The sequence below is a fragment of the Tursiops truncatus genome, chromosome 1 (genome assembly GCF_011762595.2).
Source record: "Tursiops truncatus isolate mTurTru1 chromosome 1, mTurTru1.mat.Y, whole genome shotgun sequence".
In the NCBI taxonomy this organism is placed as follows: Eukaryota; Metazoa; Chordata; class Mammalia; order Artiodactyla; family Delphinidae; genus Tursiops; species Tursiops truncatus.
In genome coordinates this window covers 33,098,534-33,124,294 of record NC_047034.1, presented here as the reverse complement: position 1 = coordinate 33,124,294, position 25,761 = coordinate 33,098,534, and the positions used below count along the sequence as shown (strand labels likewise).

Below are 25,761 nucleotides of genomic sequence, written 5' to 3'. Positions count from 1 at the left end.
TCAATGATAGGTGTTTTACATTTATGATGTATCGGGTTGGCCAAAAGGTTTATTCAGTTTTTTCCGTAAGATGGCTGTAGTAGCACTTAGTTGTCTTTAACTTCAATGTGTTAGGTTGTATGTGGCAGCTGTCATGTCAGCGTGCATGTAAAAAAAGACTTATCAAAATTGGTGAATTTTTGTGTAGCCATTTTAATGTTGAAGATGGAAGGAAAAAAGCAACATTTTTGGCATGTCATGCTTTATTATTTCAAGAAAGGTGAAAACGCAACTGAAACGCAAAAAAAGATTTGTGCAGTGTATGGAGAAGGTGCTGTGACTGATCGAACGTGTCAAAAGTGGTTTGTGAAGTTTCGTGCTGGAGATTTCTCACGGGATGATGTTCCACGGTCAGGTAGACCAGTTGAAGTTGATAGAGATCAAATCAAGACATTAATTGAGAACAATCAACGTTATGCCATGTGGGAGATAGCAACATAGAATATCCAGATCAAGCGCTGAAAATCGTTTGCACCAGCTTGGTTATGTCCATCTCTTTGGTGTTTGGGTTCCACATAAGTTAAGTGAAAAAAACCTTCTTGACTGTGTTTCCACACGCGATTCTCTACTTAAACGTAATGAAAACGTTCCTTTTTTTAAAACAAATTGTGACAGGCAATGAAAAGTGGATAGTGTACAATAATATGGAATGGAAGAGATCATGGGGCAAGCGAAATGAACCACCACCAACCACAACAAAGGCCGTTCTTCATCCAAAGAAGGTGATGTTGTGAATATGGTGGGATTGGAAGGGAGTCCTCTATTATGAGCTCCTTCTGGACAATGAAATGATTAATTCCAACAAGTACTGCTTCCAATTAGACAAACTGAAAGCAGCACTCGACGCAAAGCATCCAGAATGAGTCAACAGAAAACACATAATCATCCATCAGGATAATGCAAGACCGCATGTTTCTTTGATGACTAGGCAAAAACTGTTACATCTTGGCTGGGAAGTTCGGATTCGTCTGCCGTATTCGCCAGACATTGCACCTTCAGATTTCCACTTATTTCTGTCTTTACAAAATTCTCTTAATGGAAACAATTTCAATTCTCCGGAAGACTGTAAAAGGCACCTGGAACAGTTCTTTGCTCAAAAAGATAAAAAGATTTGGGAAGATGGAATGATGAAGTTGCCTGAAAAATGGCAGAAGGTAGTGGAACAAGAGGGTGAATACGTTGTTCAATAAAGTTCTTGGTGGTAATGAAAAATGTGTCTTGTATTTTGACTTAAAAACCAAAGGCGCTTTTTGACCAACCCAATATTTCCTTTTTGTCAGTGTTAGGCCAGTATTTCAGTATGTGGAATCTTGATTCTGCCATAAATTTGTTAGCCATCCCTCCTGGCCTTGTCAGGAGCAAATCTGGTAGCCTTGCCTTCTGAGTCTTTATGCAAATTGTGGATGAAACCGCGGAACACAGCAGGATCTTGAACAGACCCCTGTAGCACTGGTTCATTCATTCAGCCAGCCTTACTGAGCGCAAGAGCTGCATCCTGCGTTCCGATGGGTTGGTTTGAGCTCTGGCTCTGCTCCCCGCTGCTTTTGTCACCTTTGGTGGGGTATGACCGTCCCAGACTCCCATTTCTTCATCTGTAATTGAGGAAATTGGAGTAGTCATCAGGATCCCTGAGGTGCCTTAAAGAAATGCATGTGCCTGGGCCTCCTTCCCTCTCCCCCAGAGATCCTAATTCAGTTGGTCTGTGGTGGTACCCAGGTATTAGTATTTTTAAAAAGCTCTCTAGGTAATTCCGGTGTGAAGCCAGTATTGAGAACCCCTGGACCAGACATCTCTGACTGCACGATCTGCCGCTCCGATCTCAGAGGCTCCCTGGCAGCCTGATAGGCATCTTCTGGGGCCTCTGGTCCCACCGCCTGAGCAGTACTGGCTGGGTCTGTGATAGGAAAGACGGCTTGGTGTGCTGGTGTAGCACAGTGGTCAGGTGCTGGGCAGGCCATGCAGAACTGTAGGGTATCCTTATCTTCCCCAAATCCCTGGGAGAGGACTTGAGATGCCTCGTATCAGGCACTCGCTCCCCTGCCCTTCTCCTCTGGACAAAAGAATTATCTCTGACTTCTCTGACGTTAGCTACTTTCCTGTGTTTCGGAGCTTTGCTGCTTAAGAAAAATAGCCGAAGGCCGGTGTAAGTCAGTTTCAGCATCAGCTGGACAAGATGGCTCCCTGTCTGATTCCTCTCTTTGTCCTCTCTTTATGTCCCCCTGGAACTCAGGAGGTGACAGCACCTCTGAGGCCTTCTCTTACAGGTCTTTCCCTTGATGGGCTCCCACAGGCCAAAAACCGCCCCACGTTGGAGCTGTGGCAGCTCCCGGGAATCTTGCTGGCAACACATGGATGCATGCAGACTCCTCTGACTTGGCACGGGGGGTCAAAGCACTGGCTTGCCTAGCTTGGGGCAAGACTGGCCTCTACCCTGGGGCTCAAGATGTTGCTCTGAGCGTCCCTTCACTGCCTCTGGGGTAGGAGTGTGCCCAAGGTCTGTGTCATCTTGTCCCATCCCCTTCCTCCCCACAGTCGCTGATATGTACCACCGCTGGATACAGGGAGGGTCTCTGCAGTGGGCTTGTTAATTGGCGCTTCAGCTGGCTGATTGACTCTAATGCGGGTGAACATTTATTTACCCCGGCAGCGGCAGCGCCTCTCAGACAGTCGTTAATTGCAGGCACAAGAGAGACAATAATTATGGGATAATGGGTGTCTTTTGTGGGAGTCCTTCTCCTTGCACTGTGTCAGCAAACACGGAGGGTTTGTTTCCTAACATTCAGCTCCCCTACTGGAGAGATGCCACAGCTCCATCCCACTCGCTCCATTCCTGTCATCTAGCCCCCACCCCTTCCCCCAGGGTTTTACCCACATCCCCTGGGTAACATCTTCCAAGATATCATTTCCTAATTCCGGTGCAGTCATGACCCTATTTTTAGGATTTGTAAGGTTGAATTGGTGCTTTTTAGAAAGTAGTACCTTAATCAACTTTGCCTAAAACAAGGGTAAATAAATACTAAACTATGTGCTTTATTCCATGGGCCCTTCTGGTCTTTGTTAATATTTTTACATAGTTATAATTAGTGTGTAGCTATTGTCCTGTGCCATGCATTTTTTTGTTTAATGTTATTTTATCCAAACACGTCCAGGTATGATGATGGTCTGTAAATTTTTCATTTTAAATCGCTGTAAATAAGTCTGTCATGTTATTCCATTACTGTATTGCTTTTCTCTTATCTCTGGGAATCTGAGCTGTTTCCAGTTGGTTGCTATTATGAATAGCTCTGCTATAAACATCTTTTATATGTTACTGATTTTTTCTCCTGGTTATTTCCCAGGGGGTAAACTGAATTACGAGTTATATTGATCTGGCGTCGTGTTGGAAAGAGTTGAGGGGAGTGGGGAGCTGGAGGCTACTGGGAGAGTTTAACCGATTCCCTCCCCTCCCTCTCTTCTCTCCTCCTTTCCCATCCATTTCTAGTAGGATTCTTGCTCCAACTTCCCTAGTAGCAGCCCAGGTTAGTGAGGTGGAGACTTAGTGCTCTGGCAAGAAGTGCTGCAGAGGAGACCACCCCAAAGGGTAGCGGCTTAACACAACAGTGATTGCTCCCTCGGGGTTCTCTGGGTTCCCCAGGCTCAGCTAGGTGCTTGCTTGGGTTGTCTCCTGTCCTTGCAGTCATCTGAGGGCTGCACTGGGCCAGACAGCCAAGGTGACTCCTCACATGGCTGTCCTCTGGGAGCTCAGCTGGGGCTGTCAACCTGAGTACCTATGTGTGGCCTCTCCACGTGACCTGGGCTTCCCTCAGTGTGGTAGTTGGTTCCCAGAAGGAGTGTCTCAAGACAGAGTATTCCAAGAGACCCAAGTGGAAACTTTAAGGCTTCTTATGCCCTAACCTCAGAAGTCACACAACGTCACTTCTATTACATTCCATTGGTCAGACTGAGTCCTGGGTGCACCCAGAGGCAAGGGGAGGTGGAGCAGACTCTAGCCTTCAATTTGTAGCCCTCTTTGATCTCTATTCTTAAAGACGGAAAGCATGTACTGATTAGTATCCTGTGAATCCTATTAGCTTCTGCCTTCAGAAAGGCCGTATGAGAGACCTGGCCCCTTGGCTTCCACTCTGAATCCTGCCCATTCTCAGGCTTAGAAGTCGTGTGATCTCTCCTCAGAGCCTTCCCTGGTGGCCCCGAAGGCGTCAGATCTGTCTTCCTGGTCCCTCCTCTCTTCCCTTTCCAAACTCCCAAGGCTCTGTATCTGTGTCTGCCCTTGTCTTACACAGCTCTTATCACACATCAGAGCGTTCAGTTATTTATGGGCTTGGCTTGTTAGGTTGTAAACTCCTGTTCCATTCTTCTCATTAACCTCCACACCCTACCCTAAAGACCTAGTAAAGTGCCTGGCATGAAAAAAGGGCTTCCAAAATCCCATTCCCTTCCGCCTTTTCGTATGTTGGACACTCCATTGTCTGTTGAATGAATGAGTTATTTATCTTAATGAAAGCAGGGGGAGGGGAAGAGGACCAACATTTACTGACTTAGTATGCGGAGCTTTATATGAATTATCTTATTTAATTTTTACAACAACCTGGGAAGTATGTAGTGATATCCCTATTTTACAGATGGTAAAGCTGAGGTTCAGACGTGTTAAATAATACGTCCAAGGTGACAATCACTGGGTCACGGAGGTAGAAAATTGTAGAGCCTAGGTCTTTGGGAACTTGGGGCAAATGTTCTCTCCTGTACACTTAACCTCTTGGAACCTTAACTTATCTATAAAACAGGGAGGATAACACTTACCTCATAGGGTTGTTTGGATGAAAGGAGATAAGACGTTCCAAATGTCCAGTGCTTGGTGTGGAGTAGGCATTCACTCCATGTTGCCTGTCATACACGACTTCTTGTTTGGGAGGGTGTGACAAGCGCTCTGTACAGCTGGGATGCCTTTATGGCTAGCGGTGTAGTGGCTGCAACTGCCCTGTTAACATCTTTGTGTGTGTGCGTTGTTCGCCAGCACACACGTGACTGCTCTGGAACATGCTTCCCAGTTACTCCTCCCCTCCCCCTGGAGCACTTGGGAGTCATTTCCCCTGGATTTTCCTCTGGTGTGCACCCTCCCACCTTCTTTGTAAACATAGTGCCGCCGGGGCTCCAGTCACCCAGGTGGCTTCCCCTAGAGCGGCTGAGCCTGGGGATTCCTCTCTTCCACATTAATTGCTTTTGTTTGGTCTTTGAAAATTAATTCCAACAGGAGTTCATTAGTTCTCTTTCTTTTTCCTCACCCTCATACTCAGGTGTCCTCTTCACCTCTCTGCCCTGGTTCCAGTTTTTGGTCTCTCTCTGTCTCATCACATACAAGTACCCCATTCAGGATGATTATACAGTGGTGATGTTTCACTGGGTGAATTATTATATAAACTTGAAAGGAGATTGCCTCATCATTCTCTGGCTGGCGATGCTGCCTGGGAAGGGAGGAGCTGGCTAGTCTATGCGTCCACTAGTGTGCTCTGGTCTTCTGTCCCTTCATTCCAAGCTCAGTTTCATCTCCCACTTCCCAGCATTGAGTTGCCAGAATCGCAGGTGGCAGAGAAGGTTGGATTTTTTTTTTCTTAACTCTTCTCATACCCCTCCCTCCAAAGATCCAGACTGAAAAGGCTGGGAGTACAGAGAGACGGGAGTTACTTAAAATTCTCTCCTCCCTGCCTCAGGTTCTTCTTTCCTCAGGATGCTAGGTATTTGGTAGGACCGCAGGGCTCAGGAGAGGGGAAATAGAAGCCCTGTTAGCAAACCACCCTGCAGGAGCCATGGAGGAGGCCTCTCTAGACCCTGCTGTCTTTATCACTCTGGGCCAGCAGTAGCAGGAAGCTTGTCACAGGCAGTTGCTAGCTTTTGTGATTCTGTTGCAGTCTGATTCTGTTCCTGGATGCCTGGAGTTTGACAGATCTTCAAGTGCAAAAAAAGCATTTCCTGCATCCACATGGATGTCCTTTATGCTTACAAACTCATGATGGGAGTGTGAAGTAAGGAGGAGGGCAGACCAGTGACAAGCTGGTCCAGTGCATGATTCTGAATACTGCTTCCCACCACACACACACACACACACACACACACACACACACACACTTTCCATGAAGTCTGGCCTGATGGCCTTAGCCAGAAGTGATCTCTTCTTCCACTGAATTCCTCCGGCACAGTGACTTCTAACACTTACAGGAAATTTTTGCTTTGGGTTGTAGGGTGGAAGTAGAAGATCATATTGGACAAATTGGGGCTGGATTATATAAGGCCTTGCATCTCAAGCTAAGAAGTTTAGCTTCTATCCTGTAGTCAGTAGAGATACATTGAAGTTTTATGAGCCAGGGCATGACTGAATTATCATTTGAAGAGGGAAAGGGGGGGGAGTGGGGGATGGGAGTGGGGGATGGAAGTGGGGGAGACCGGATTCAGAAGCACTCTTTCATCTCCAGGGCAATGGAACTGGGGATTACATAGTTCAGGTGGGTTCCTGGGTCATGTTTAAGTCTGTAGTTTAAAGACCACATCATGGACAGGAAAGACTGGTTGGTGATTGAAGTTTCTGATGACAAACCGAGAGCTATTTCAGGGGCTTAGGGGGTGAGGTTGGAAATCCAAGTCTTAGGATAAATTTGAATTGGTAAGTGGAGGCAGGAGGGTTAGGGTTAAGGTTAGGGTTAGGGCATATGGGACCAGATGGGAGATTAGGTACAGGACCCCTTGGAAAGCTCCTCTGACACTAGAGAGGTTTGCATCCCCACGTGTAGGAGATTTTGCCCTGTGCTCTGGGTGCTAGTCGTTTGTTAGAACAGTAGGACTCAGGAAAGGTGAGCTCACAGGGGAGGGATCAGGTGTCCCCCTGGAACACCTTAGAAGCACCTCTTAAAGTGACCCAGCAGAATTGTTTGCTGGCCATCAAAGTAATTGAGGTGAGGTGACAGGGGACTGTGGCAGAGCAATGGCTTGGGGGTGTGGGAGATTGAAAAGAAGGCGCAGATATGCCCACATCACATATGTACCATCATTCCCCTTGCATGGCTAAGAACAGCTGGCCCTTCCATCCCCCCTTCCTGCCCACACAGAAGAGGGGAAATGGGGGAGTGACATGATTCCTTGTCTGTCAGCTTTCTTCCAAGGTCACTTTTCTCTCTGCTCATCAAAACGGGCACCATCTTTCTGGCACTGCCATCCCTCGAACTGGGGCTGCCCAGTGTTTCCTGAGTGTCTTCTTGCCTTAATCCGGTTTCTCTGGCAGTGAGCAGAGAAGGGTGTAGCTGCCCACTGCAGCCTCAAAGATGCATTTGAGAGATGGAATCCTCCTTCAGACTCTGATCCTGAGAAACGGCCTCCCTCTCCCCACTTCCTCCCCCAAGAGGGGCCTTCTCTAGAGCCTTTCTTTGGTGGGGAAGGAAGGGAGGAGCTTGGTCCAAGGGGCCCAGCCTGGGTGTCTCTACATTGTGTAGAGCTGTCTGCGGTGCTGGGCTGAGGCCAAGCTCAACACGCCCCCAGCCCCACCAGCTGCCCCAGCCTTCCATAGCCTTCCTGCTTTCCCTGCCTGGCTGGGAAGGGGGTGGGGGTTGTGGGGGGTTGTCTGTTGGTTAACCCTTTGGGGGCCAAGGGGAATGAAAGAGTCCAGGAGGAAAGTGTCTCTCTGTCTGTTTCCTAGACAGGTGGTCTCATCAGACCAAGTCTAGAAGGGCAGGCCCAGAGCCTTCCCCAATGGTGACTACAGGGAGTGCAAATATATTTCAGGGGTAATTAGGAAAGTTGTTTGGACGGTCGAGAGCTTTTATTGACTCTTTCTTTTAGCTCAAAGATTTAAGATTTCATTGAACAGGATGCAAAGGGGACTTTGCTTACAACTCACCTTACTGCCTCCCCCACTTGGCTTCTCCCTCTGAGATGGGGGGAGCTATGCTGTTTGTCTTATTCCCCTGCCCAGATGCATGATTGCCTCCTGAGAGCTTTTTCTGGGCTGAAGCATGTCTAGTCCATAGAGGCTGCTCCACTCCATCCCAGGCCTGCTCCCAGGGAAGGCTCTAGAGACAGGGGATTCTCGTCTTCCTCCGCCTCTGCCACGATCAGCATCATATTACTCTTGCCCATTTATGATCGAATCCTGGGGAGAAATGGCTCAAGGCTGGACCTCTCAGAGCTCAAAACCTCAGAAGGACTTCGTAATTTGAATTGGCTGAGTAAGAATTTGTTGTCGATCAGGAGCAAGATGAGTGGACATTTCTTAAATTTTTAAGGGAATTTATTGCCAGTGAAACCCTGAACTTGCCATAGAACAGCCTGCGTTTAACCCCTGAGGCCCCTGAACTCTTGGTTGAGGTAGCCCTTCAAGGGAGCTCTTCCCAGAGCGGCTGAAGAGTGGCACCAGGGGGGCCCCACCCAGAGAGCAGGACGTGTCCTCCACATTTAGTGTTTATCCTGCCCCCTGAGGGCCAGGCCCTGGGCTGCCTGAGGGGAGAGAAACAGGCTCTGAGAGACGGAGATGGGGTTCCTGTCCTGCCTTTGGCATTTCCCTAAGATGTGTAACTTTGGATTACTCACTATCCCCTCTGAGCCCCAGCTGTTTAATCAGCTGAGGAATAGGGATCACAACGTAAGGCTTCCCTCCTTTGGGTTCTGTGAAGCTGCAGTGGGAAACAGTCTGTGTGTATAAAGAGCAATGTGCAAACGTCAGAGATTATTATTTATAGCATTATTCTTAGGAGAAGCAGAGAAGTCTTGGAGTCCTGGGTTTGAGCTCCCGTTCCCCGTGGAAGTTCCTGCAGCCCACATTTTTCTCCCTGCAGGAGTAAAAGAGAAGCAACCCTTGGGGTGTGAATTGCCTGCTCCTCCAAGCCACCGTGCTTTAGCTCAAGCCTGATGGTTAGAGAAACCCCGGTCAACCCACAAATACCAGTCCCAGGGCCAGATCATGCTACCCTCCCCCATCCCTTACTTGCCATCCTTCCTGACTCTCCTGTGTCTGCATTTTCCCTCGGATGGGGCTGGGGGACCTCTGCTCTCCTGCGTAAGGTGCTGAGGCCTGGGGGCCTCAGTGTTCTCTGACTTGGTTTGTCATTTGCCTTATCCTTCTTTGGGATGGAGTTGCAGGGCCTGACAGAAACCCACTTCCTCCTTCCTAGGTGTGGCAAGAACTTTGTTTATGGTAATGATACGTCGCATTTATGGGGCGTGGCTTCCTCTAGAAGTCCAGAGCTCTTGTCCTTCAGCGCACGCTCCCATCGCTCTGCAGGCACGGGCTGAGCAAAAGGATCACGGTAACTTTATGACGAAGCCTTGGAGCTGTTCAGTGACTTGCCCTAGGTTAGCCAGCAAGTGGCAGAGCCAGGATTTGGATTTCAGAGTCGGCACTGCCTCTGGGGTTAGTTGCAAGGTCCCTCGACTCTCAGTTGGGGGATTTGTGGTCCAGTTGCTCAGGGCCTAAAGGGTGAGGATGGATGCCTGCTCTCCTGGCTTTGGTGCAGGTTGACTCCAGGGTAACCTTGGGTCTTGTGGTCCCTGAAGGTCAGTGAGGAGGTAGGAGGCAGTCATCTTGTGACCGCCCAGCGTGGGCATGAATATGGAACAGGCACCTTGGATGAACACTAAATTAATCCCGTGTCCCCTTCAGCAGTGTGTCCCAAAAGGGCGGGCTCTGGCAGACTCCCTTGATTGGCCACTTGGCCTGAGGTGGAGCCGGCCCCTGGCACTCCTCCCCTCAGGAGGCAGGTGGGTCAGTCCGCTGTCTCTCTCCAGGAGCAGGCTGCTGGGAGGTAGGAGAGGACCATGGGGCCACGAGGTGTGTCCGACAGCTGGCTCCTGCACGCCCGTCCTGGGCCAGGGAGGCAGGGAGCTCTCTCTGAGCAAACTGGGCTGGGAATGGCCGATGGGACCCTGGAGGCCAGGGCTGCGGGAGTGGGGTGGGCCGTTGGCTGACCCATGGCTCTGGTTATGTGATCCTGGGGGCCTCTGGAACCTTCCCCACCCCATCTCTCTCGCCTCCCTCTTTACCGGTGCTTTCTTTCTCCCTTGCTCTCTTATTCTCTTCTCTCCCTTTTACTCAATTATTTCCTTGGCAGATCTGAGCTCTGGAATGTGCCAGTTCTGAGCTCACCCCTCTACTTCCTCCCTTCTAAAGGCTTCTGCAGACACCCCGTCGTACCTGTCCAGTTCCTTTCCCTTCTGAATTCCGCGTCCCCTCTCCCTCAGTCTTGTCTCCTCTCCCAGGAGCTCTGCGAGCTGCAGCACCAGGAAGTGGTAGGGGAGGACCAGCCTGGGAGGTGCCAACTGTTTGCCCAGGGTGGGGTTGGCCACAGCCTGGGTCCCTGGGCTGGGCCAGAGTGTGGGCTTGGGCGCTAGGCTCTGCTGCGGCCTGTCCTCCCCACTCTGCCTTCTCCCTCCTCTGCTTCCCCATAATGGAAGCAGAAAGGCAGCTCAGCATTTGATCCGGCCGCTGCAGATGCTTCTTCACGGGATGCCAGTTCTTTTTCAACCGCCAGGGTAGTGAGAGGCTAAATTCAGTCTGGGACTGGGAAAGCAGGGAAAGCTCTTCGTTTTCAGCTCTGAGTCAGGATGGTCTGAGGAAAAGCCGGAGTGTGGCATTCCACCTCCAAAGATTTAATGTGGCTCCGCTGCTGTCTCGTGGTGGGACCTTGGGAGGGTTGCTTTCTCTTCCGTGGCACTAGCTCTACCTCTGTCAAAGGCCTGAGGGGATCCAGCTGTAGAAAGTGAGGTGTGAGTTGTTGCAGTGCTAGTACTGGAAACGGAAAGGCAGTCTGGGGGGTCCTCTCCCATCATGTTGTCAAGGGTGGGAGAACAGAGGCCAGAGCCAGTGGCCTGGCCAGCTTGGAGGAGTTTATTGCACTGTGCTTATACCACCACAGTGATGATCATGGAGGGTCTGATTTTTACTTAAAAACAACCTTTTTATCATTGGAAACTGCAGACATAGACAAAAATAGAGAGAATAGTGTAGTAGCCCTCATGCACTCAAGCTTCAGTAGTTTTGAAGTCATCTCATGGCCCATCTTGTCTCAGGTACACTCCCAATCGTTTCTACCCTCTGATTATTTTGAAGTGAATTCTAGACAGCTTATCATTTCATCTCTAAAGATAGGGATTCTGTAAAAAAAATCAGTATCACACCTAAACAAAATGAACACTTCCTTAATATAATGAAATATCCAGTTAGTATTCGTGTTTCTCTGATTATTGTAAAACTTTATTTTCTAGTTTTCTTTTTAATTTGGCTCCGAATGAGTCCATGTATTGTGATTGATTGCTGCAGCTCTTACGTCACTCTTAATCTATAGGTATTCTTCTTCTTTCTCTTGCAGTGTTTTGCTGAAGAAACTGGGTCATTCATTGGTCTCGTAGAGTTTCTCACATTCTCGATTTGGCTGACTGCATCCTCGTCACGTCATTTAACATGTTCCAAACTCGGAACATGTTAGGGCTTGGTCAAACTCAGGTTCCTTTAATTTATTTATTGGAGGGGCAAGGATCCCTTGGTTGTGGTGTGTACATCTGTCAGGAGACACACAATGTCTGGTTCTCTCCCCTCTTGTGATATTAGCAGCCTTGATGATCATTGCCTAGATCCATTCATTCATTACAGGCTAATTGCCTATTAATGACTCTCTCTAATTAGACGTTGCTTCTTTCATCCCACAGTAAGTGATCTCTTACTTTGGAAAGAAGCCTCCTTCTTTGGGAGGTGTTGCTGTGGAGGCTGAGACCACATGGCAACAGCGTGGCCCACTCCCACTCGTTCTGGTGTCTCTGTGGATTGGTAAGGCAGGTGTCTTATAAATGCCAGTTTGGGAGTCTTGGAAAGAGTCCTTTGCATCTCTACAGTGTTCAGTCAGATTTCAGGTTTTTGTGTTGATGGAGGGAGTGAAAGCCTGGAATACTCCAAATAATTTTTCCAATTAGCTTTGATATACAGTTTAGCCATATTGAATCAGACACAAACCTTCCCTATCTCCTATACCCACCCCCTAGCTCTTACTACTATCACCGACCTGATAACTCTTTATATTTGTATAATAGTTGATAGTTTGCAAAGCACACACACACACACACACACACACACACACACACACACACGAGATGGAGGCGTTGAGGTCAGCTTACCTGAGTATGGATTTTGATCCAACTTTCTAACTGCTTGGCCTTGGGCACGTTAGCTGACTTCTCTCTGCATCAGTGTCTCCACCTACCTTACAGGGTACTTATGGATATTAAATGAGATAATGTAAACAAAGAACTTAGCACAGTGCCCGACACATAGTAGGAGCTCAGTAAGTGTTAGCCATTGTTATTTTGAATGATCTGCTCAGAGTAATCCAGTATCTAGCTGTGAGATCTGCAGACACTGTAGAGAACAGAGCAGCAGCAGATAACTGAAAGCTGGCCGTATATCACAGACATAGGATTGTATGCTAGCTGTTCCAGGAGCCACCGATAAGGAGGTCCAAGCAGCATTTGATAGCAGTTTCGTTTCTTTTCAGCTTAGCCAGAGTCATCAGAAAGTGGCCCAGGGCTTCAGCCAAAATTTTAAGGATGATGGGGTTGTATCCAGAGAAATCAGTGACCTTGCTCTCAGAAACACGTGCCTCAAATGGGGAAAGCAATCCGGCCACCCTGGCTCCCTGATACCTGTTCTGTCCCTTCCTTAGGAATGGGAGCAAGCGGGGAGGGAGTGGGAGGCCGTGGGGTTTGGCTTAGACTTGCTCTTGTATTTTTCCCTTTTGGAGGCCTGGCTGTTTCTTGCCCTTGAGGAGGCCCCCTGAGGCCTTGGGCCTAGAGAGCCAGGTAGACGCTCCTCCTCCCCGGGAGCTTGCAGTCCCCTGGGGCCTGGCACAGCTGCTTGCCCATCTGCCCATGCAGATCAGAGATGGAAATCTGCAGTTAGACAATTAGACACAACAACCTGCCTGGGCAGAGGAGGAAGCCTACTTACGAGGTGCCAATCAAGTGCGGGACTTCCAGTGCTCTCCTTGGCCTAAGTGGGCCAGAGACTTCAGGCCGAGAAGGGCTCTGGCACTGCGGCTCATGGAAAGAGAGGAGACTGGCAGGCACCAAGCTCCTTTGCTCTGTATGAGCTCTTTATCACTGGCTGGTTCCTATAACTCTTCAAGTGCTGGGCAGTGTAGACAATAGGACACCATTCGTGGGCCTTGAGAGAGACAGAGAAAGGAATGGAGCTGAGATGAATAGGAAGTGAGGCCTCAGTGGGAAGGACAGGTAGGAAGGCTGGGCAAACAGTGAGCATTGCACTGCCTTCTTAGGCATCAAAAAAACGAAGACTGGAACTTAATGAACAAAATTAATTATTACATTTCTGTTTCACTGGCTCCTGCCTGTTATATCCTTGAGCTAGTTCTTTTGCTGGGAGCTCAGTCTTGTGACTCAAGCATGTGAGCAGAGAGTGGCAGAGTTTCCATCCCAGGCAGAAGAGAAAGGGGGATGGGAGAGACTGGGGCGAGGCAGAAACCCAAGTAGCTGCTTTGTCCATAACTTCAGACTACAGAGGCTGCTGTTTGGAGCTGGCTTCTGCCTGGACCAATTCTAAGGGCCCCAGGGTCTGGGCAGTAAGCAGAGTTCAAGGGCACAGAGCCATGAACATTTGGATCATACAGCTGGAATGAGGATGCTGGGAGCCAGTGGACACTGAGTGAGGTCGGATTAAACTTTCCCCCAGAGCCCTAATGCCTAACTCTGTGCTGGCACACAGAAGGCACTCATGAAATATGAATTGAGTGGATGAATGGATGAATAAATGAATGAATGGACCAGTTAAAGAGAAGGAAAAGGGGTTTGACTACATTTCTCCTTAGACCCTTTAAAAATTCTCTAGCTTGATCCTTAGGGTTTGGACTTAGGTCTCAAAACGGTTGTTGTTGGAAATGTGTTATAAATCGGGGCAAAGCTTGATTATCTATCCCACAGAGCACTGCTTTGTGAATTAACCAGGATTTGGGCTTTCTTCTTTCCCTTTTACCTCCACGTCTCCGCATGTGCTGACTTGGGTGGGTCCGTGGGGACACAGAGTGGGGCAGCCATACTTAGAACCTTAGATTGAGAGCTGGGAAAAATCTGTAGCTTTCAGCTCCCTGAGTCCTCCATCCCTCCTTGGTTTCTGAGTCTGGGTCTCAATTGCCTGTTTCCTTCCCAGTGCTTTGCACATAGTGGGTGCTGATAGGACATTTGCTGAATAAAGAAATGCTAAGTTGGCAGAGGCAGGAGGGAGAGGCCATCCTAACTTCTTAGGCCCTGTTCCTTCTTCCCGGCCTTATAATGGGGCAGACTGCCTTTAAGGGACAGAGAGGGTAAGTATCCAGTCATGCCCTCTGGTCTCCATGAACTCAGGGGTCCAGTTTGAGCCTGGGCTCTGTTTCAGCTGGCAGAAGGGGCATGGAACTGGAGCCTGCCCTCGGCCCTAGAGAAAGTCGGCTACAGCAGGACTGGACACGTCGAGTGCCCAGCAGCCTGTCCTACAAAGCGGCTCAGGAGAAAATTAAATGGATTCAAGCCAGGGGAAGCTCAGCTCACAGCACTGGACTCACTAGGTAGGGCACTGGGCAGGGTGAGGAACGGGGGGCACTGCCCTCTTTTGTGCTCTGTCCAGCCTGTAAGTTAATGACAGCTCAGCCGTACCTGGCATTGGCAGCCTGGAAATGGCTGTTACTGCCTCTCCCCGTGCCCATTCTTGAATCCCTTGCTTGCCCTGGCCACTGAGATCTTTGTAGGATGAAGTGACCTCTGGGGAAAGCCAGGAAGCAGAGTCCTGCTCTATGGCATCCTCCTGGGTTTGCCTGCAGGCTACCCTAAGAAATCACCAAGAAGGAACTTTTTCAGGGCTCAGGGTCCTGAGCAACCTTAGTCATCTTCTAGCAGATCTTGTCCTCAAGCTTAGAAGGCAAACTTATCCAGATCTTCTAGAGGAACTAAGGCCCAGCGAGGCCGGCGTGTGCCCAAAGGCTCCCTGGGAGGCATCTGGGCACTTGGCCTCGCAACCCTGGGACCCGAGCTCTCAATATTTCTGAGCATCAGGATTCCATGGGGTGCCAAACCAGAGGCTTTTTTAACATGTGAGCCCTTCTTTAGGGTGACCAGTTGTCCCGATATGTCTATGTTTTAGCACCAAAAGTCCTGCATTCTGGGAACCCTTCTTTGTTGGGCAAACTGGAACAGTTGGCCACCAATCCCTGGGGATTCTCTGTGCCAGCCCTCTAACCCCGGTTTGCATTTCTCTGCATTGCTTCAATCACGGGGCACATTTCTTCCCGCCATTCAGCTTCTGTGGGCTGATCCTAGAGATCTGAAGGCACAGATAACTGGGCAGAGATGTCACCTACCCAAGGTGCATGAGGCACTTCATCCCCATTTCTCAGGAGCTTTAAGACAATCAGAATAGTTGCTCCTCTCTCTGCAACTGGAGCAACTGAAGCACAGCCTGGAGGTGGCTCCTGCCTGTCTGTCGCCAAGAGCTCTGACCAGATCTCACGTTTCTGCATCTCTTCTCTTCTAAATAACTTCAAGCATCCTCTGGTCCCTGGTCTTCTGTACCCTAACATGGTCCCTAGGCCAAAGGGTGAAGACATGTACAGGTGACACAATACCCTCTTAATAACTGGAGATGCTGAAGTCTATGGAAGGTTTAATAAGCTTTTGGCCCAAGATCACACAGAAGCACTAAGATCAGAATCAACGTACAATTCAGCACCTTTAGGCACAAATCTTCAGCTTTTGTGATTTCTGGAGTAGTCTCTCCTGCTTCAGATCAGTTCTTCTGAATCGTATCCCTCCCAGTTAAGATTTTGTCAGAGAAAGTCGGCCTCAGAGAAGATTATTTCTACATTCTCTTTCTTTGGCCCCTGTCCCTGTCTTGTTGGTGGTGAGACTTTTCCTGTCTAAGTGTCAGCCTCCTTTCTGACGGGGGCCAGAAATAGGCAGAGCTGGAGTTGCCTAGCCCCGTCCTTCCCATCCCCTCCCATAAAGGGGTTATTCACTGAGGCCCCTCTCTTTATCCTATTTATAAATCTTTCCAGCATGTCTTTGTCCCAGTGGCAGACACTACTCTACCCTCCTTAACCCTGCCCTCTCCTTCAGCCTCGGTTGAGATGCTAGAAATTTCTTTCTATCCTCTGTTCTTCACAATTCATAGCCCTGACTCTTACCAGGCCCGTTTGACAATCAAATCAGAGAGAAGAGCTGCTTTTTGGGGACAGGCCCCCGGGTCACGGCAGGACTCTGGAATGTAGACACTGGAGAGGACTCATGAAGTCCTTGTGCAGCTGAAACACCCCTCCCCTCCCCGCACCCGCCCCTGCCCCGGGCTGGATTTTCATTACACTTCATTACAGCCAGGGGTGACTCATGCAGAACCTTGGGGCCCTGGGCAGAAGTGTGACTTCAGTCTTCACTCAGCACTCATCAGAACACTCATTCAGTGTGCTTGTAATGGGAATTGAGTGATTATCATGGACGGCAGGAGCATATGACCTGCACTTGGCTAACGTGGTCAAGAGCACAGCTCTGGAGTTAGTCTGCCCAGGTTCCATCCAAGTCCTGCCACTCTGGGTATTTAACCTCATTTTGTCTCATCTGTAAAATGGAGATGGTAATAGCCATCTCAAAAGATTGCTGTGAGGATGAAGTGAGTTGCATTTAGGATTATGCCTGACACAAAGTATGCGCTCAAATAGCTATTATTATTAGCTAGCTCATACCCTCTGCCATTTGCCTCTCTAGTAAGTTGTTCATTCATTTGACAAATATGTACTGAGTGCCTATTATGTACCAGGAATACAAGGATAAACTTGTTCAAAGTTTCCGGTTACACGAGCATTTTCTAAGGCCCTCTATTTTTGCTTTAGCCTCTTTCTTCCTCAGGATCTATTGGCAGCAACTGAGGTTGAGAAATGGGTCATCACTCAGGTCCCATCTAGCTCTTGATGACCCTAGTCTGCATGGTGTGGGGCAGGGTTTTGTGTATAGGTCACTCTCCTTGGGAGTCAAAGGACCTGAATTCTGTTAAAGACCTGGCTGGTAACCAGGTCATATCATTCAAGTGACCTTGAACAGGTCACTTCATCTTCCTGGGCCTCAGTGTCCCCATCTTTCAAATGGAATAATAACGTCTTCCAGCCTTACCTTGTATGGGTGCTGTGCCGATAAAATGAGATAATGGATGCAAAAGCACCTTGCAGAAGTAAAGTTCTTTGTAAATGACAGGTGTGAGGATGACAAAGAGGGAGCAGTTTCCAGAGAACTCCCAATCTAAGTGCAGAGGTGGGCCTCCCCCAGGAAAGGGCCTGAAGGTAATTAACATGAGTGCCAGAAGCTCCTTGAGGGCACTGAATGTCCAGTGCCTAGCAGAGTGCTTGGCCCATAGTAGACACACAATAAATGCCTGGCACATAGTTGTAGGCCTTTAGTAAATGTTTGTCACATGAATGACTATAACGAATTGCTCTGTCCAACGTAGCTGCAGGGAGGATATTAAGTTCTGCGGAAATGCAAAGTGAGGTCAAGGTCAGCGTTGGGCGTGGTCTATCAGGACAATGCTAGGACTAAAGTCACACAATTTAGAGCCTTGAGTTAATACATCATTATTAACTGCTTAAGAAAAAAAGAAGTCTGGGCACACACAGGTGCTCATTTATTTGCATGTTTAAACTGGGCAGCATGAGACTAAGGGCAAGGGATGGTCAGACTGACCTGAGGTCCTGTCTAAGCTCTGCTGCCTGCTGTGTGACTTGAGCAGGTTTTTCAACCTATTGGGACCATCCTGGAAGAGATGATTTAGATTTAGGATGGATAGAAGGAGAAGAACTTGCATCAGTAAAATGACACTCCATGAGACAGGAAGGGCATTTGCAAAGTCCCCAGGGCCAGTTGGCTTGGTTTGAGTTGGGGGGGTAGGGGTGTTGGTCACAGAAGAAAGGAGTAAAAGGAGTGTTGTAAAAGGGTGTTGGGGAAGAGCCCTTGAAGCCCAGGCAGAGGAGTTTGCATAGGCAGTAGCCACAGCTAGGTTTTGAGAGAGAAAAATGCTTGGTAGGGGAATGTGGAAGAGCATGTTTGAGAAGTTGATTGTGGCTGGTGGGGGAGCAGACCACAGGAGGCCCGTTATCTGCTGTTTGCCCATTAAGGACAGAATCCCAGTGGTTGTTAGTTCTGGATAACAGGGACAGTGGTTGGGGCTGCAGGGGCCTGGGACCACCTGCCAAGCAGCTGCTAATGACACTTTGAAGATGGCAAAAGCTGGATGGCAGCCCTCTGCCATGCAATTTCACTGGCTTCTCCCAGGCAGAGTGGGGAGCTGGCCTGGCTTTTTAGTTTTGGGAACTTCTGTTGCAATGGGAAAGGAAGGGAATAGAGAATTTTGGAGGCTGCCTGGGCAGCTAGGACTAAAGTCATACAGTTTAGAGCCAGGAGTTAATACATCATTATTTCCTCCTTTAAAAAAAGAAGTCTGGGCACACACAGGTGCTCATTTGTTCACATATTTAAACTGGGTGGCATGAGACTAATGGCAAGTGATGGTCAGACCAACCTGAGGTCCTGTCTAAGCTCTGCTGCCTGCTGTGTGACCTCAAGCAGGTTTCTCAGCCTCCCTGGGCACCCCTTTTCTCACCTACGAAGGCCTTTGTCAGAGAGTTAATTTGAAGATTATAAAAAATCGTAAAAAAAAAAAAAATCATGTGTCTAAAGTACTGAGAGCTTTACTACATAGTAGTATGTAGTAAAGTTCTCAGGAAGTGGTCATGGTTTACGTTTTTAGTGTCTTCTTCCCAATATCCTTTCGTCTCCTGCTAAGGGAGAGGAGGCAGAGCAGGTACTGCAGAGCCCCAGGGGCAGCTCCTGCTTTTCCTGACTCTGCTGTAGGCTGGGCTCTGTGCCTGCACTGTCCTATGCACTGGGGACACCAGACGTGAGACTGTCTTTCTCTCCTCTGTATCCTGGTACCTCACAGTGCCTGGCACAGGGCAGACATTTACTAAATGTTTGTTGGATGGAAGGTGAATTTGACATGGTCCTTTAAAGTTCAAAGTCTAGCAGGGGAAACAGACTTATAAACAAAGAATTGAGAAAAATAAGACTAGATGCACAGAGGGCTTTGCAAACACAGACGAATGAAGTCTGCCTGAATGGAAGTCAGGAGTGGCTGTAGGGGGCAGGTTTAGGCTCCACCTTAAAGTATGGGTGTGTGGGTGGAAGGGGTGCAGCTCAGGCAGAAGGAACAGCACGCCTGGAGGTTGAGATTCACGAGGCAGCATGGGACCTGGAAATACATCAGCAGGGTCGGGGCTGAAGCACAGAGAACGTTTCAGGAGTCTCAGGGTAGGAGGCCAGAAGGTGATGTGGCTTGTGAAGAGCTTTGGCAGCTCTACCCAGGACCGTGGGTTTAATCCTTTAAGGGTTTGAGCAGTCGTGGATCACAGTTTGCTTCCTCTTTTCTCCTTGCCCCTGTCCTTATGGTCCAGCACAGATGAGTTACCTGAGGATCAGAGAGGCTTGTGGCCTGCCTGAGAGCACACAGCACATTAGCTGTAGGGTCAGAATGAGAGCTCAGTGCCTTGGCTTCCACTAACTGTTGCTTTATAGAGTGGACTGTCCTTGTGGATGCTCCCCAGGACCACCAGGGCAGCCGTGGCCTCCAGCTAACACTACCCCACATTCTGCCATGCAGCAGCTGCCTTGTCCATTCAGAGAGCCCTGTGCGATTGAGCCCGGCCCTCCCTCCTCCGCCCAGCTCTCTGGCACAAAGGAGAAGCCACAAGATCCGCTGGAATACCTTCCTGCTTCATTTCCAGGTGCCTGGCTGCCTGGCATGTGCCAGATTTGGCTTGAGGACTTGTTTTTCAAAAGAGATTGGGCAGGATTTGCAGAGCGTGATGGCATTATTCAGGATTTTTTGGAGGAAGCCAAGAACCCCTTCTGCCCTCACCTGCCCCTACCTCTTCTAGAGATCTAGTCCCCAGAGTTTGCCTTCAGGGCCAGTGTGCCTTGCAGCTAGGAGGTCTCCACAAACACATATGGAGTGAGCAATGGGCCACATGGGAAGGGGTTGGGGACCTGGTACTTTCCAGAAAACGAGGAGGAGCAGTGGGGGCCTCACAGGGGCTCAGGCTGAGCAAAAAGTCTCCTTATCTCCTCACCCCAGGGAAATTCCAGAGAGAAGCCAGCTTGTTAAGTTATGGTTTCCAGTTGTTTTCCTGAGTCATATGCAGAAGCCAAGCCTGTTCAGGAGCCCCCTTCCCACAGAAGCCGCCCCTCCCTCCTGCCTCAGGGAGGTGGGGTGGGTGTTTGTGGGGAATCCAGATGGAGGAATGGGGCTTCTTGCTCAGGTTCCTGTGGCACCAGCTCCTCACCTGGGGAGCACCCCCAAAAGCTCACCCCACTTCTGGGGCTGGGCATCCAGTGGAGGGGCCTCCCCAGCCTGTGTTGCAGGCCCCCATTCCCCTGAATCCATCCCCATCAACCAGGACAGGAATGAGCCTGCATTTAACAGGTGGGAACGACAAGTGGGGGGGAGGCAGTGCAGCGTGGGAGCCTCCGAGAAGACGCGGCAACGGGCTCTTCTCACTTTCTGGAGGTGGGAAAGGAGAGAAGGAAGGACAATGGCGTCCTGGGAAACTGCCGGGCCTCCCCGGCAGCTGAAGGCCACCCCCTTATAAGTGCTCCTTAATTCTGTCCTGGACAGGCTCTGGGGGGTGCAGCCTGTGTCTGTGCATCTCCGTGAGACTTAGGTCAGCCGAGGGCCATGTGCCATGGTCCAGTCCCACTGGCTTGAGGAGACACCATCTCCTGGTACCTGCTCACCCATCCTTCCCCCCTCACTCCTGCCTGCCTTCCTGCTTGCTCCCCCATCTTTCCTTTCTCCCTCCTCAGCCCTCCCTCCCCCTTCCATTTCTCTCTTCTCCCTCCTCCCTGTTTATCCATTCCACTTTCCCTGCCTTCCCACCCTTTCTTCCCCAGACGTTTACTGAGAAATCACTACATGCCAGATACCAGGAATACGAAGATGAATAAGGCATGGTCACTGCCCTCGAGGAACTGGGGGAGACAGATACATAAACAGATCATCGCAATATGGGGAGATGTCGTGGCTCAGAAACACCTGTGCAGGAGAGGGAGCAATCACTTCTGTTGGGGTGGGAATGGGGGATTGCTGGAGGAAGAGCAGTTCCTACCAGTTCCAAAAGGAGCCTGGCCTTGCTGGGACCTGCCCTCACTTATATTCACAAAGTCTGTGACCAGGAGCAATTCCCTTAACATCTCTGGATCTCAGTTTTCATATATATATATATTTTTTAGAGGCTTACTCTAAAGTAAGGCTTTTTGAGGCTTACTACAGAATGAAAAGACACAAACAGAATCATGGGTTTGGCCTAGTAGGAGGCAATGTTAGCCATTTCTCATTGGAGAGGACGGTGAACAAGGATGCTGGGAATTTCAGAGGAAATGGTCCGTGAAGCTGGTGGGAGAGAAGCGGCTGCCCCTCCTCTTGCTCTGTGGAGGACCGTGGGCGGGCCCCGGGAAAGAAGAGGTTTCATTCAAAATTATAGTCGTGTTGTCTTCTTTTGTCTCTCCTCTTTCTTCCCACCGCAAGTATCAGCTGGGTTTGATGAAGCCCATGGTTGGTTCCAGAGAGAAACTGCTCAGATCGAGTACTTAACACATATGGTTACGAGCCCTGTTAACCAACTTCATTTCCCCCAACTATTGTAGTAGAACTCTCTGGACTCTACGATGGGACCCTGGGGGTACTGTTTCCTGAGCTCAAGCCATTAGAAAATTAAATTGCTTGGCCTTGAGGTGAGTGCAGATGAAGCACCCCTCTCACGAACAGGGCAACCTCCTCGGTGGCAGAAACTTTTTAGGTCTGGCTTCCCTTTCACATGTGAGAAGGTGGCGTCAAGAGTGAAGCAGACAGTGTAGTATAGTGGGTAAAAGTCCACACTTGGGAGATAGAATTCAAATCCTGGCTCCACTACTGATGAGCTGTGGGGCAAGTTAACCTCTCTGTGCTGTTTCCTCACTTGTAAGACGGGAGCGGTAATACCTACCCCATAGATTGTATTGAATTAAATGAGTTAATCTGGAAAGCACTTAGTGTAGTGCTCTCAGACGCTTGTACTCACCCTGCTCAGGCTCGTGTTCCTCAAATTACCTAAGCCTCTTTCCCTAAAGCTATGTGTACAAACACTCATGAAACCTATGAGACTTGGGAATCTGACTCTTAGCATGTATTGTCTTTGGAGAGACACTTAGCTTTTCCCACAGCAATGGATTTCAGTCTTTCCCTCCACACTACAGAAAGATATTTACCATGTAAGCACGCACACACACACACACACACGCACACGTATGTACAAATACAGAAATTACACTTTTATATAGCACTTGTGCCAAACACCTTTCCAAACGCTTTATGTATATTAGCTAATGTAATCCTCACAACAGCCTTATGAGGTGGGCGCTGTCAGGGTCCTCATTTTAAAGATGAAGACCCTGAAGCATAGAAGGACAAGTGACTGAGTCAATACTCTAACACGGTGTGTGTGTGTGTTATGGGTTTGAAAAGTATCACAAAATAATCCTCTTACCAAGTGCACACTGATATTTTCTATTCTGTTCCATTAAATTTTAAAAGTGCTGACCTTGATTTACTCAGTTGACTGCACAACCTGCTGATGAGTCGAAAATTACATCATGAAAGTCACTGTCCTACAGAGTCTGCTCAGAAAGGGAGGAGGGTAACGAGGGGAAACTTCTGAGGCAAGGAGGACAAAGACACGGCAGCTTCGCGTGGCCTTTTCCTAGAAGTGGTGGAGCTCTTGCTGGGAGCGCTGGGGCTCTGAGACTGGGAAGGGACCTTGTGGCTCCCAGATGGGGGCTCTCAAGAGAATGTGCTCCGACCCTTGGAGGTGGCTGGAGCAGGGCTCAGGATGTCGCTCTTGTTATCTTATCCCTTCCCAGACTCAGATCAGGGAAAGGCATCCCAACCTGGAGCCCTTGCCCTGGAGCCCAGGATGCGGGCCTGATTGCTGAGGGCTTGAGGTACCTGGGCCTCATCATGTTCTATCAACAGTACCCTGTGTTTTACTTTTAGGTTTAACTTTTGAAACACTCTTATATTTATCAAGTTACTTTATGCTCACAAGAGCTAACTTGAGTGTAGGTTCCATTCCATTCCACAGGTGAAGGAAGAGAGTCAGGTTCAACCTCTCTTTGGGCCTCAGGTTTGTCCAATGGTTCTGCCAGGGCTCAGGGAAGCCTAGAATGCAGGCTTCGGGCTTCCGGTTCCAGTGATTTCAGCTGCAGATTATACGGTCGATGGTGTGATTGAGTGTCAATCATGGAGATGTTTAAGGAAGTGGATACACAGAGGCTGTTTCACCCATCTGGGGTCCATCACCTGGCTCCTCTGTGCTTCAGCCCCAGTTGCCCCCCGTGAAATATAGCAGAGCACCCCCGTTCTTGGGTACCCTAGTGCGGAGGCCGGAGGCACGAGGAATAGGCCACGCTCAGCTTGCGTCTGCCCGTGGTGTCATTCTTATCAGGGTGAGTTTGATGTCTGTACTGACTTCCCCAGTGGGGGATGGCTTAAATCCCAGCCAGCCAGATAAAGGTTAACCCAAAGACTGGGAGGCTAGAGAAGGTGGAAGCCAGGGGAAGCTGTGACCTTTTAGAAGGGACCTCCGTCACTCTGGAGCAGGTCAGCGGAGCCACTGCCCTCTGGAGCAGGAGGAAGGACCAGATCAGCTCAGGAGGCCCTGCCAGCTCTGGGGAGCCCTGCCCCACAGGTCCAGTACTGGCATTAGGGACAAGGGACTGCTGGGGAGGTTGGGACCACTAGGCGGGCCCGCCAGGAACTTTTCTCCCGGGTCCCTATTCTGAGCGCCCTACAGCTGTCTTTCAGGGCAGCTGTCTCCTTGCTTGGGTTTCTGGTGGGGACTGTGTTCTCACACCCACTCCCACATCCTGTGTCAGGAAAGCCAGGCTCTCACCCAGCCAGCGCCTCACCTCCCCTCATCTGTCCCGGTGGTGCTTTTAGTAGTTTAAAAAGTTAGGGAAATGTTTTTCAGAGCTGTGGTTGCTCCTGAAGGAGCCCAGCTTCCTGTTGCTGGGAGTGAGCCTTCAAAGCTCATTTTATCTATCGATCAGTAAGAACACATTCATTGATCAGGAGACACTTGGTGCCTGGTGGGAGTCACAGCCTGGCCCCCAACACTCCCCCAGCTCTAGTTAGTTATGAGGGGTAAACGAGGTCATAAATATGGAGCAGTAGACACAATGGTGAAGACGATACATGTTAGTTCCTATCGTTATTCTTTCCTCCCAGGGTGACCCCTGACCTAGTCAAGGGGCCGGTCTGCCCCCACCTCTTTTCTGTGGCTCTCTTTCTGGGATGCCCACCCTGGCTCTCTCAGGAGCTGTTGTCTCCATGCGGATGCCTCCCTGACCGTCTCCCGACTCTGCCTTCATACTGCCCTCATCACGGGCTGTCTTTGAGGGGAGGGCCGTTTGGTGGGTTTGGTTTGTCTGTGTCCAGTACTAGACTGGGCGTTCCTTGAGCACAGGGACCCCCTCTCATCTTAGTCTCTAGCACTGTGGGTGCACAGGATGTCCACGTAATGAATGGCCATATCTGCACGGGGGAGGGGGCTTCCTGTGGGCTGGGGGTGCTTGGCGGAGGCTTTCTGGAAACGGTGGCGTTGGGGCTCAGCCTTAAAGCAGTGTCCACCTGCCTCCCCTGGAAGATTTGGATTCAACAGGCAACCTGGGAATCAGTTTTTTAGAGAAATTCCTCAGGTTCTCAAACAATCAGTTTGGTTGAGATCTGTTACCTTAAAGGTTGGCTTGCTCTGGTGACTGGAGAGGAGTGCGGCATCCTGGTGGGAGGTGGGGCATGGCCGAAAGCAGAGATCCCTAAGGCTTTTGGGGGGAAATATTGGGAAGCTCTGGCTGGATTAGAAATTTTTTACGTGGAGCAGTGGAATAGGATGTTTGAAAGATGAATGGGGATGAACTGTGGTGAGCCTTAGATGCCATGACAAGGTGTTAGGCCTTTATGTAGCAGGCAGGGGAGGGGGCAGCCACTGGAAATTTCTGAGCCAGAGAGTAACATGATGAAAACAGGCATGAAACCGTACCCTACAGGGAGGAAATTGGCTGTATTTTTAAAGCACAAAGGCAGAGTCCTAAACGTCCTCTTATCACTCATTCCAAGTGCTTCTTGGTGTCTAACCTAAATCTTTCTTGCTGCAAAGTACAGTTTGTCTCCTAGGAGTTGGAAAAAACCTGGACAGAAAGAAAAGTCCTTCTCCCATTTCTGTCAGAAGAGAACCCACATATCTTGGTGGAACAAGTATGTGCGCCAGGGTTCTGGGCCAAGCCGGCAGAGCCCCGGGGCACGGGAGGGCACTGCGGCCAGCATTAATATAGGTGCCCACCTCCAGGGGTGTGGGTTAGAGTCATCAGAGCCCCCTGGGATTAGAAGCCCTGGATTTGTCTCTTTGGTGCTGTTGTGCCTCCCCACCCCCAGTACCGGCATACGCACTGCCCCTTGGAAAAGCTTGCAGGCATCAAGACAGGCCCCTCTACCCTCCTGCTCCGTTGTGAAGGTAAGAGAGATGAGGCTGATAAAGGTCTCTCAGCCGGGAGAGAAGGGCATAGAAGAAGAACAAGGTATGATTCAGC

At 49.6% G+C, this 25,761-nt stretch overlaps 1 protein-coding gene across 1 annotated transcript in view; it reads left to right on the top strand.

Moving 5' to 3' along the window:
• PLEKHA6 (pleckstrin homology domain containing A6) overlaps window positions 1-25,761 on the top strand; it is a 136,289-nt gene that overhangs the window by 30,210 nt on the left and 80,318 nt on the right. The gene's annotated exons all lie outside the window — the stretch shown is intronic.